This window comes from Gossypium hirsutum, chromosome A08, assembly GCF_007990345.1.
Source record: "Gossypium hirsutum isolate 1008001.06 chromosome A08, Gossypium_hirsutum_v2.1, whole genome shotgun sequence".
In the NCBI taxonomy this organism is placed as follows: domain Eukaryota; kingdom Viridiplantae; phylum Streptophyta; class Magnoliopsida; order Malvales; family Malvaceae; genus Gossypium; species Gossypium hirsutum.
This window is the reverse complement of record NC_053431.1, coordinates 91289362-91301473: the sequence shown is the minus strand read 5'-3', so window position 1 is coordinate 91301473 and position 12112 is coordinate 91289362. Positions and strand designations below refer to the sequence as shown.

Below are 12112 nucleotides of genomic sequence, written 5' to 3'. Positions count from 1 at the left end.
TTGCTAGCCAAAAGAAAACAGTGTGAAGCTGATACGGGATCAAATTTTAGAATCGGTTCTGATGGTTGTTTGATGTTTAAAAATCGGATTTGTGTACCGAAAAATGATGAGTTGATTCAAAAGATTTTGCATGAAGCACATAATAGTTGTTTAGCGGTTCATCCGGGCAGTACGAAGATGTATAATGACTTGAAGAAAATGTACTGGTGGAGTGGAATGAAAAGAGATATTTCCGAGTTTGTATCAAAGTGCTTAGTTTGTCAACAAGTGAAAGCTGAACACCAAGTACCTTCGGGATTACTTCAGCCTATTATGGTTCCTGAATGGAAATGGGATCGGATTACTATGGATTTTATATCAGGGTTGCCGTTAACTCCAGGGAAGAAAAATGCCATCTGGGCAATAGTTGACAGACTGACTAAATCAGCTCATTTTATTCCGGTACGTACAGATTATTCTCTTAATAAGTTAGCTGAATTGTATATCTGAGAGATTGTTAGACTTCATGGGATACCTTGTCAATCATTTCGGATAGAGATTCGAGGTTTACCTCACGGTTTTGGAAAAAGTTGCAAGAAGCATTAGGTACAAAGTTAAATTTCAGCACTGCCTTTCATCCACAAACTGATGGACAATCAGAGAGAGTAATTCAGATTCTTGAAGACATGCTCAGATGTTGCGTATTGGAATTTCAAGATAGTTGGGAAAGGTACTTACCATTGGTAGAATTTGCTTATAATAATAGTTATCAGACAAGTTTGAAGATGGCACCTTATGAAGCATTATATGGTCGTAAATGTCGGACGCCATTGAATTGAAATGAACTCAAGGAAAGTCAGATTTATGGAGTTGATTTAATAAAAGAAACCGAAGAAAAGGTGAAAGTGATTCGAGATTGTTTGAAAGCTGCTTTAGATAGACAGAAATCTTATGCGGATTTGAAACGAAAAGAAATGGAGTTTCAAGTTGGTGATAAGGTATTTTTGAAAGTGTCTCCATGGAAGAAAGTCCTTAGATTTGGATGAAAGGGCAAGTTAAGTTCGTGTTTTATTGGACCGTATGAAATAATTGAAAAAGTTGGACCGGTAGCATATCGGCTAGCGTTACCACCTGAATTAGAGAAGATTCATGATGTGTTTCATGTATCTATGTTACGTCGGTATCGTTCAGATCCTTCACATATAATTTCACTGACAAAAGTTAAACTACGACCGGATATGACTTATGAAGAAGAACCGATTAAGATTTTAGCTCGAGAAGTCAAACAACTAAGAAATAAAAGTGTTGCACTTGTGAAAGTGTTGTGGCAAAAGCATGGGGTAGAAGAGACTACATGGGAACCTGAAGAAACTATGAGAAACCAATATCCACACCTGTTTACCAGTAAGATTTTCGAGGACGAAAATCTTTAAAAGGGGGGAGAGTTGTAATATCCTGAATTAGGGCTTAATCGGAATAGTGGTTTTGTGACCACAAATCCGAGATAGAAATAATTATTTTACAATGATTTTGATGTTTATGATATGATTGCATGATTGTGTGAAAATTTCGTGATGAAATTCTATGCCTAAAGTGCTTAAATTGAAAGTAGGGACTAAATCGAATAAGTTGCAAAACTTGCATTCTAGAAGTTTTTAGTATGAAATTGTTTTGTAATATTAATGAGGAGGTCTTAAATAGCAATTTGACCAATTTTAAGTTCATGGACAAAATTAGGACATGGAAGGAATTTTTGGAAAGTTTAGTAGAAAGGGTATTTTGGTCATTTAGTTATTAAAACGAATTAAAAACAAAATTAAAAGCCAATTTTTGTCCATCTTCTTCATTAGGCCGAAATTTTAAGGGTTCTCCATAGCTAGGGTTTGTTTCAAGCTTCCAAGCTCCATAGTAAGTGATTCCAAGCCCCGTTTTTAATGTTCTTTACGTTTTTGGAATCTCGGTAGCTCGATTAAGCTTATGTTAGCAATAATTCAACCTAGGGTTTATATTTGGAAAAATACCCATAGGTGAAATTTGTGTATTTTGATGTTTTATGATAGAATATGAGGTTTTAAATTATGTTAGACAACTTGTGCTACTCGGTTTTGAGTGAAAACGAGTAAAAGGGCTTAATCGACAAAAATACTTAATAGTCACAAGTATATGTTAGAGAGAGAATTTGATGTTGCCATAAAAGGGAAAAATGATCAGCATGTTATAAAACATAAGAATAGGAATAAAGTTTAATTCCCGAGCCTAGGGGCAAAAGTGTAATTTTTCCAAAGTTCGTATTAAATGCTGTTTTGATGAATGTATGTATTAAATAAGATTAATTTGGTATTATAGATCAAGAAAAACGAGATTCAAGTCGCGATCGAGGAAAAGAAAAGATTGTGGACTAAATTGCAAAATCTTTATATTTTGGTACCAAGGTAAGTTCATGTGTAAATGTAGTAACATAATTGTCATTTTGAGCAATTTAATGTTGTTTATATGATATGATGCTGATTATTATCATGAAATATTATGCCTTGTGGTTATTGTTGAATAATATGTAATTATGTGAATTACTTGATGAGTATGAACTATCACCGAAGTACCGATTTCGATATTCCGTGGAAGACGGCAAAGATGTGTGATCGAGGAAAACGGCCGTTTGAACCTTAGGAATAGATTAGGATACAAGTGACATGTCACTAGGATGGTTGAGTATCCGAACTCGTTGAGTTGAGTCCGAGTTCACTTATGGATGCGAATGTCCGAACTCGTTGAGTTGAGTCTGAGTTCGTGAAATGTAACTAGGCATCCGAACTCGTTGAGTTGAGTCCGAGTTCACTTATGGATGCGAATGCCCGAGCTCGTTGAGTTGAGTCCGAGTTCACTTATGGGCGGGTTACATGGTAGCTTGATTACATATGAGGCACTTATGTGCAAATTATCCGTGTATCCGAGTTGTATTCCGATGTGTTCAACGGGTGAAATTTCTAGTGAAATGGAAGAAAACTTAAGATGCAAGCGACGTTTTGGTAAGTGTTGTGAAATGGACACTTTGGACAGGTATGTTCTTAACCCTCGGGTTGAAAATAGATACAACAATGATAAGGTGGTAAGATGATGAATGATGTTTAAAGATGTGATATATGTTTTGGTGATACCATGCTAAAGTTGTTTGGTATATTTGTATTGTTATGTTACTTGTTATTTACATATGAACTTACTAAGCATTTATGCTTACTCCCTCCTCTTTATTTACTGTAGTTTTGAACAAGCCAGCTCGGGAATCGGGATGGGTCGAAGGTTCGATCACACTATCCAAAGGACTTTTATCTTGGTAAATGGCTTGTACAACTACTTAAGTATGGCATGTATAGCAATATACTTATTTTGTGTAAATAATTTTATGATATGGCCATGTTTGGTTGAGAAAATGTTTGATATTGATAAGTCATGGTGATGGCTAATTTAGATCATGTTTGATATCATGGAAGTTTAACAGGTTATCTAGTTCATAAAAATTCATGGAAAGATGAAACTTGCCTTAAAACAGAATATTGCTGCAGCAATGACATGAATTTGAAAAATCACTAAAAATAGTACAAATAGGAATAAATGATGAGTAAGTTATGAAATTGAAGCTTAATGAGTCTATTTTCATATGGATTGAACAAAATAGGAATATAAATTATATTTTATGAGATATTTAAACTTTTGCGAAACAGGGGCAAAGTGATTTCTAGATCCCCTGTTCTGAATTTAAAAATTCATAATAAATTTTACTAAAATAATTAGAAGTTTTTATTTATATGTACAGATTCCTTATTGAGTCTAGTTTTAATAGAAACAAACCTCATAGTCATTGAAATTTTGTATAGAGATATATCTGATTCGTAATACACAGAGGTTAGAGCAGTCAAACCCTGAAATAGGGGATACTTTAATTAATAAACTGTACTAATTGGCCCAATAAAAAATTCTATAAAAAAATTAGTAAATAGATATATGAGTCTAGATTCAGGAAAAATTTACGGATCTTGATTTCTAGTTCCGTAACTCGAGATATGATTTTTCTTGTAACTGTGACGCGAGTAGCTAGAAAGCTGTGAATGTAGAAACAAATGATTTGAAGTTCTTAAATTGATAAATTATGTTCGGTAACCCCTCAAGCTCGACTCCGGTGATGGTCTCAGGCGTGGGGGCGTTACAGTGTCCCTTTAGCAGGATTGAAGCACGACTTACACGGGTATACTACATGCCCGTGCCTATTCAACAGTGTTGACCACGGGCTGGAGTAATTGCACACGGGCGTGTCACACGAGCGTGTCCCTGCCAAGCCCAAGTATAACCCTATTCGAAAAAGGGCAATTTTGGGGGCTCTTAGGCATTCTAAAGCCTATTTAAACACCTGAGGAGGCACTAGAGGGGGGGACGCAGAGTAGGAAGCAAGGAATTACTCAAGGAAAGTCGATTGATCCATCTCAGAAGCCGGATTCATCATCAAGACCAAAGATCTCCCTTCAAGTTCCTTCAGGAGTTTTGGGTTTTCTTATATTTTGTTTTCTTTATGCTTTTGAGATGTTTTCTTTCATAAGTATGAACTAAACCCCCTAAATACCTAAGGGGAATGAAACCTAAGACGAATCTTGTTATTATTATCTGAATTGTATGATAAATATTTGACTTGTACTTAACTCTGTGTTCTTAATTCTTGTTTTGATATTCCAGGATATTGATTCAAGTTAAGCTCTTGTTCAGAGGAGGAATAGACCCTGTCTAAGAGTAAAATTTTCATAATTAAGCGGAGTTGATTGCACACCTAGAGATAGTTAATGCAATTCTAGGGTGTTAATTAGAAAGAGATTTCAATTACTCAACCTAGTCTCGAGAGAGATAATAATATAACTTAGGGATTTCTACAGATCAAGTCAAATGAATAAATCGTCTGATTCAGAGTCAAATAACATGTGAAGTCTAGGTGGATTTTTCCTTAGGTATTGTATTAATCAATCGAATTTTCCCAAAAGTATTTTCCCAAATTTTCTTTCAGTGCATTCTTAGTTAATAATTAGTTTAGATAACCAAACCTATTAATTTTTAGGCTAGATAATAAAAAGGAAGTAAATACTAGTACTCGTAGTTCCTTTGGGTTCGACAATCCGGTCTTGCTGAACTATACTACTATTCGATAGGTACACTTGCCTTAATCGTGATAATACGTTAGTCTCAAGAGCGATTCATTCATAAATCTTTAAAACCTATCATGAATATCACGTACCAAGTTTTTGGCGCCGTTGTCGGGGAACTAGGATATTAGGAACACTCGATTTTTATTACTTTAACCATTTTACTTTTATTGCAATTTAAATTTTTATTTTCTTTCTAATTCTTCATTTATTTTCTTCTGACAGGTTTTTCTAGTTTATGACCAGAAGAAACCCGTCAGGACCATTACTGTTTGATAGTGAGCTTGACCGCACAGTTCGTAGAAATCGAAGTGAACTAAGGTGAAGCTTACGATACACTGAAGAAGAGCAAGAAGATGATACTTTAACCACAACCGAGGAGATGGCTGAAAACCAAGAAAATTCGCTACCTCCTGCGGTTACTATTAATCAGAATCCTGCTCCGCGCACTATGTATGATTATGCTAAACCTTCTTTAACAGGAATTGAATCGAGCATAGTTAGACCTGCTGTAGCTACCAATACTTTTGAACCAAAACCTAACACAATTCAAATGATACAGCAATTTGTTCAGTTTGATGATTTGCAGGACGGAGATCCCAACGCTCACTTGGAAAACTTTTTGGAACTATGTGATACATTTAAAATTACTGGCATTTCTGATGATGCCATTCGCCTTCGGTTATTCCCTTTTTCGTTGAGGAATGAGGCTAAACAGTGGTTGAACTCGATAACACGGGGGTTAATCATTACTTGGGAACAAATGACTGAAAAGTTTTTATTAAAATATTTTTTTCTGGCTAAAACGGCTAAATTACTTAATGATATCTCTTCTTTTGTGAAGATGGATTTAGAAACACTCTACGATGCATGGGAGAGATACAAGGACCTCTTGAGAAGATGCCCTCACCATGGGTTACCACTCTGGTTAAAGGTTCAAACCTTTCATAATAGCCTAAATCCTTCAACTCGGCAGATGGTTGACGCAGCTGCTGCCGGAACCATCAATAATAAGACACCCGAAGATACCTATGAACTTATAGAGGAGATGTCACTGAATAACTATCAGTGGCAAGTCATGAGGACAAAGCCAATGAAAACAGCCGGTGTTTATAACGTCGATTCAGTCACTATGCTCTCTAATCAGGTAGAACTCTTGAATAAGAAAATTGATGGTTTCCTTAGTTCTTCACAGGTTCACCTAGTAATACAGTGCGAAGCAAGTGGAGGTGGATCAAGCAAATCAGAATATCCACCTTACGGCCACAACATGGAGAACGAGCAGTTAAATTACATGGGTAACAATCCTCGATTTCAAAACAATCCTTATAGCAATACTTACAATGCAGGTTGGAGGAACCACCCAAACTTTTCATGTGGAGGCCAAGGGAATCAGAGACCACCATCTCCAGGCTTCCAACAACCACCCTACCAACAAGAGAAAAAGCCAAACCTTGAGGAGATGCTAACAAAATTCATCTCAGTTTCAAAAACTCATTTTTAGAATACCGAGACAGCACTCAAAAATCAACGAGCATCAATCCAGGGGCTCAAAACTCAGATTGGATAGCTCGCCCAGTTGATTTTCGAATGACCATAAGGTAGCCTGCCAAGCATGTAACACCCCTTACCCGTACCCGAGGCGTTGATAAGGTACGAGGCGTTACCGGACAAACAGAAAAACATTAAACTAAAATACGGGCCATAAAATTTCATTCATATTTCAAAATGTTCATTCACTTACACATAGTCCCTTATTTGAGTCTACGAAGCCCAAAACATACTTTAGAAAGGGTTCGAGACTAAAGGCTCCACACGCCCGTGTCCCAAAGTCGTGTTCCATACACGGCTGAGACACATGGTCGTGTCTCTGCCTGTGTGGAATATACCTAGGCTATTTTCTAAGCTTTGGTCAACCTTAATCTCTTACACACTTATAGAAAATCAAAAGCATATAACATGATATTCATTTAATGATTAAATATTCTCAATTAAACCACAAACATAGCATTTGTATGTCATCATACATGTGTCTCTCATACTCATTTTACCTTGTTTATTATAGTACCACTTATACATTTATACCAAGATTATCATTTTACAAAATATCTTCAGTTTAATCATCAAGCATTCATATTTAAAACTAGATCATATCTTTATAAAATACCACAATTCAGATACGCAAAATAACATGTTTGCCTGAAACATTTCAATTCAACTCCATACCAAACAAACATTACATTGAGACTAGTCATATATATATACATGTCATGATACATATCATTCTCTTTCTGTTTTCTTATAAACACATCATTTATTTCATTATATCAATATTTCATATACCATAGTTTCCATGTATTCCACATATATTTATTTTCCTCCTTCTCCTCTCCATTCCACATCCTTAATGTATATAGCATTCTTGTAAGTACGATTTCACAATTTACTAATAAATGCTCACATCAAACTATCCACACGATTCATAGTCACTTACTTATTTATAATTCAAGATACAGAGCTCCAAATTAAGATCCGTAAATTTCCCCTAAAACTAGACTCACATATCTTTCCACTATAAAATTTTCATAATTTTTGGTTTAGCCAATTAGTACATTTTATTCATTAAAATTTCCCCTATTTCACTTTCTGACAGTTCTGACCTCTCTTCACTAAAAATTAATTATCTCACAGTACAGAACTCGGATAATGTTCTTGTTGATTTATCTTAAAAATAAACTCATTAGGGATTTTAAAAATATAAGTTTAACCCTCTAATTATTTTTATCCAAAATTTTGTGATTTTCCAAATTCAGAACAAAATTCAGAACAGGGGATCACGTAACCATTCTGAACTAGTCTCACAAAAACATAAATATCTCAAAATATAGAACTCATTTTCTTACTCTGTTTCTTTATATGAAAATAGACTCATTAAGCTTTAATTTGATATCTCATTCAGTCTCTGATTCAATTTATACTATTTTTGGTGATTTTTCAAAATCAAGTCACTGCTACTGTCCGAAACAGTTTTATTGCTAATTCACTCTTTCACACTTTCTTTGTATTAACCTCATTTTAACATATATCACAAATCATTTTCACCACATTTCATACATCACAAGTATAGGCCCATGATCACAAGGTCACCATAAAATCATCCTCATGTATAACTTACTTGTTTATAACCTCACCACATCCTGGTCACTTAATGAACACATCATTCACATAATCAAGTTCCTGCACTTATTCATCACAAAACTCACAAAGCAATACATAGAGAGTCTCCCGTTGAACACTTCGGATCAATCGTCGATACTTTATGGTTTCAGCACATAGCTCCACCCATCATATGGTTCGGCTCTCTTGTACGCATGGTGAACACTCAGTACCACCCATGTGACCTAGCCAATTTATCTCGTAGCTCCCTTGTCTACATGGTGTCCTTCACCTAGAACCACGCATGCGACCTAGCTACACATATCCCGTAGCTCTCTTGTCTACATGGTGTACACATAGTATCACCCATGTGACCTAGCTACATCATAATGTCTTATAGCTCTCTTGTACACATGATGTGCACTCAGCACCATACATGTGACCAAGCTACATACTATCTGTATCATCCAATCTTTCCGAAGGTTCAACCGGGATTTCTCTCTCTTTTCCAACAATTTCACCAATCAAGTAATTATCCACAAACATATTTCCAATATTATTATAAAATATCATAATACAAGTAATATTGATGTATTACTTACATATAAACTTACATCTCATTTAATATCAAGGCAATAACATTAAATTACACATTGCCTTATTAAAAATCATATGAACTTACAATTTCCCATAATATCCATAATCATAGAAATCACATTTATGTATGATAATTCAATGCACTTCATGTACCATAGACATATTTTTAAATCAATTCATAAACTTGGCACCATAATCATTTAATTGAATTTAATTTAATATAATTCAATTAATTCACTAAATTTAACTTTCAAATATAAATTACAACATTATTGCTGTATTATTATCATACCAACTTACATACTTTCAACACCTCGGAAATCATAATGAATATATCAATTTTACATTGAAACATGCATAAATTAATGCTTATTATACATATGAACTTACCTCGATACTAAAACGGCCATTTTACCAACTTTCTCAATTTTTGATTTTTCTCTCATTCTAGGTTCAAATCTCATTTTCCGGGATCTAAAACATTATATTTTACTTATTTAATTAATGTACTATTCAAAACAGTCCTTAACTCAAACTTTGGAAAAATTACAATTTTGCCCCTAAACTTTTACAGATTTACAGCCCCTAGGCTCGGGAATTAAACTTCATCCCTTATTATTATGTTTTATGACATGCTGATCACTTTTCCCTTCTATGGCAACATCAAATTCTCACTCTAACATATGCTTATGACTATTAGGTATTTTTACCGATTAAGCCCTTTTACTCGTTTTCACTCAAAACCGAGTACCACAAGTTGTCTAACATAATTTAAAACCTCTTATTCTATTATAAAACAGCAAAATAAACACATTTCACCTATGGGTATTTTTCCAAATATGAACCCTAGTTTAAATTATTGCTAGAATAAGCTTAATCAAATTACCGGGATTCCAAAAACGTAAAGAACTTGGAAAACGGGGTTATAACGGACTTACTATTGAGCATGGAAAGCTTGAAAACCCTAGCCATGGCTTCCACCATGCTAATTTCGGCCTCCATGAGAAAGATGAGTCAATTTTGGCTTTATTTTCCCTTTTTATTTCTTTTAATTACCAAATGACCAAAATACCCTTCCTTACTAAACTTTCAAAAATTCCATCTATGTCCAATTTTTGTCCATCACTTAGAAATTGGTCAAATTTCTATTTAAGACCTCCTAATTAAAATTTCAAAGCAATTTCATACTAGAAACTTCTAGAATGCAAGTTTTGCAAATTATTCGATTTAGTACCTAATCTCAACTTAAGCACTTTATGCATAGAATTTCATCACAAAATTTTCACAGAATCATGCAATCATATCATGAACCTCAAAATAATAATAAAATAAAATTTTCTACCTTGGATTTGTGGTTTCGCAACCACTGTTCCGTTTAGGCCCTATTTCAGGATGTTACAAATTGACACGACCGTGCCCACCGACCATGGTCGAGCCTGTCAAAATAACAAGGGCATGCACCTTCATACACGGGCGTGGGAGAAGCGAACGGAGATCGACACAGCCGTGCAACATGGCCATGTACACCAACGTTCCCAATTTTAAAAACCACGAAATGCACGGGCTGAGATAAGAGGGGCATGCCCCATGGCCGTGTGCCCCAATTTCTCTATAAACACCTATTATTTATTTTATTTTATTTTTATCTCTATATTTTGAAATTATTTTTTATTTCCTTTTAATACTATTTTATCTTGAGTTTTTACAATTTTTATTCTTCGGCTATTTCATTACGAGTAATTATGCTTCAGTATACCTCCTAAAGAGTTCCTGATTTTATCACAGTCATAAAGAGCTCCAAAGCTCATCATCAAAAAGGAACTAAAAACTCTAAGGGCAAAGGACTTATGGATTAATGAACCTCTACCACCGCCAGAGTATCCTCCTCCACCCTCATCATTGCTTTGGTCGATTATTCTTCATAAATCCAATTCAAGGAATCCATTCATAACTCAGGAAGTTTCATTTCTCTCCCTATCTTATGATATTATATTTATATTTTTCAGTACATCTAACTTTGTACATTGAGGGTAATGTACATCTTAAGTGTGGAGGGTCTTTTATATCATCATTAGAAATCCCTGAATTTTGTCTTATTCTCACTTGAATCACTCATATCACTATTAGAATGAATTTTGATTAATTTATGATTTTTATTGATATGTCTTGAATTAAAATATAGGCATTTATGCATTGATTATTTAAACTTTAGGACATTAGGGAATCAAGTATGATAAGTTGATTTTTGAAGAATTAAAAACTTTTCGGTTGTTTCCCCTAAGTTTAGGTATTATCTTGAGTTGAAATTCACAAGTTTAAACATCAAAAAGCCATAATTTTGTGAGATCTTGAGCCTTTAGAGCATATTTTATTCCTTTCATGCTCACTTTCACTATGAGTGCGTCAGTTTTGATTTGTTCTTCTAGAACTTGCTTGATTATGCATGTCAAGACCACACCATTTGATTTGACATGTCAAAATGATAAAGGAACTTAGGTTTAACCCACTCATTCCACAAAAGCCTACCTTCATAATTAACCCTTAGTAAACCCCTTTGAGCCTAACAAACCATTAATTGATTTACCCTCAATATTAACCGTAACCCATTATCGTTGAACTTCCCTAATTTGATCCTTATTTTTGTCGAGATTTGATTTGAACTAATTGCTTAGCTATGTTTTGTTCTTTTATGTATTTGACTTGTTCTTAAAAAAAAATTACTTCAATACATATTAGTAGTAACTCGTCGTTTTTGAACTTGAGTGTTAATTCCATATTCTGAGAAGAAGCTCACTTGTACTCAACTGATGACTAGTTATTTTTCTAGCTAGGTAATTTTTCAATTCAATCTCGATTCTAACATCTTCTTTCAGCCTGTGACCACACCCCCTAAGCAAAGCCAAATTACAAACCTCTAAAAGACCTTTTTGATTGATGTATCAGCTCAATATATAGTAGTGGAGAGAATAGGAGAGTAAAAAGAGCGAGAAACGGGCCAAAAACAAAGAAAATAGACCCACGTGGAAAATCAACACGGCTTGGACTTTCTCACACGGGCGTGTCACAGGCCATGTCCCTTAGGCAGGATTGAAGTATGACTTACACGGGTATATTACACGCCCGTTCCTATTCAACAGCCTTGACCACGGGCTGGAGTAATCACATACGGGCATGTCACACGAGCGTGTCCCTTCCGAGCC

At 34.8% G+C, this 12112-nt stretch overlaps 1 non-coding gene across 1 annotated transcript; it reads right to left on the bottom strand.

Moving 5' to 3' along the window:
• Positions 1–5970: 5970 nt before the first annotated feature.
• LOC121205148 (small nucleolar RNA R71) lies at positions 5971–6077 on the bottom strand. Its single transcript, XR_005900233.1, has one exon. It is a non-coding gene; the product is annotated as a small nucleolar RNA R71 (small nucleolar RNA).
• Between the last annotated feature and the right edge of the window lie 6035 nt (positions 6078–12112).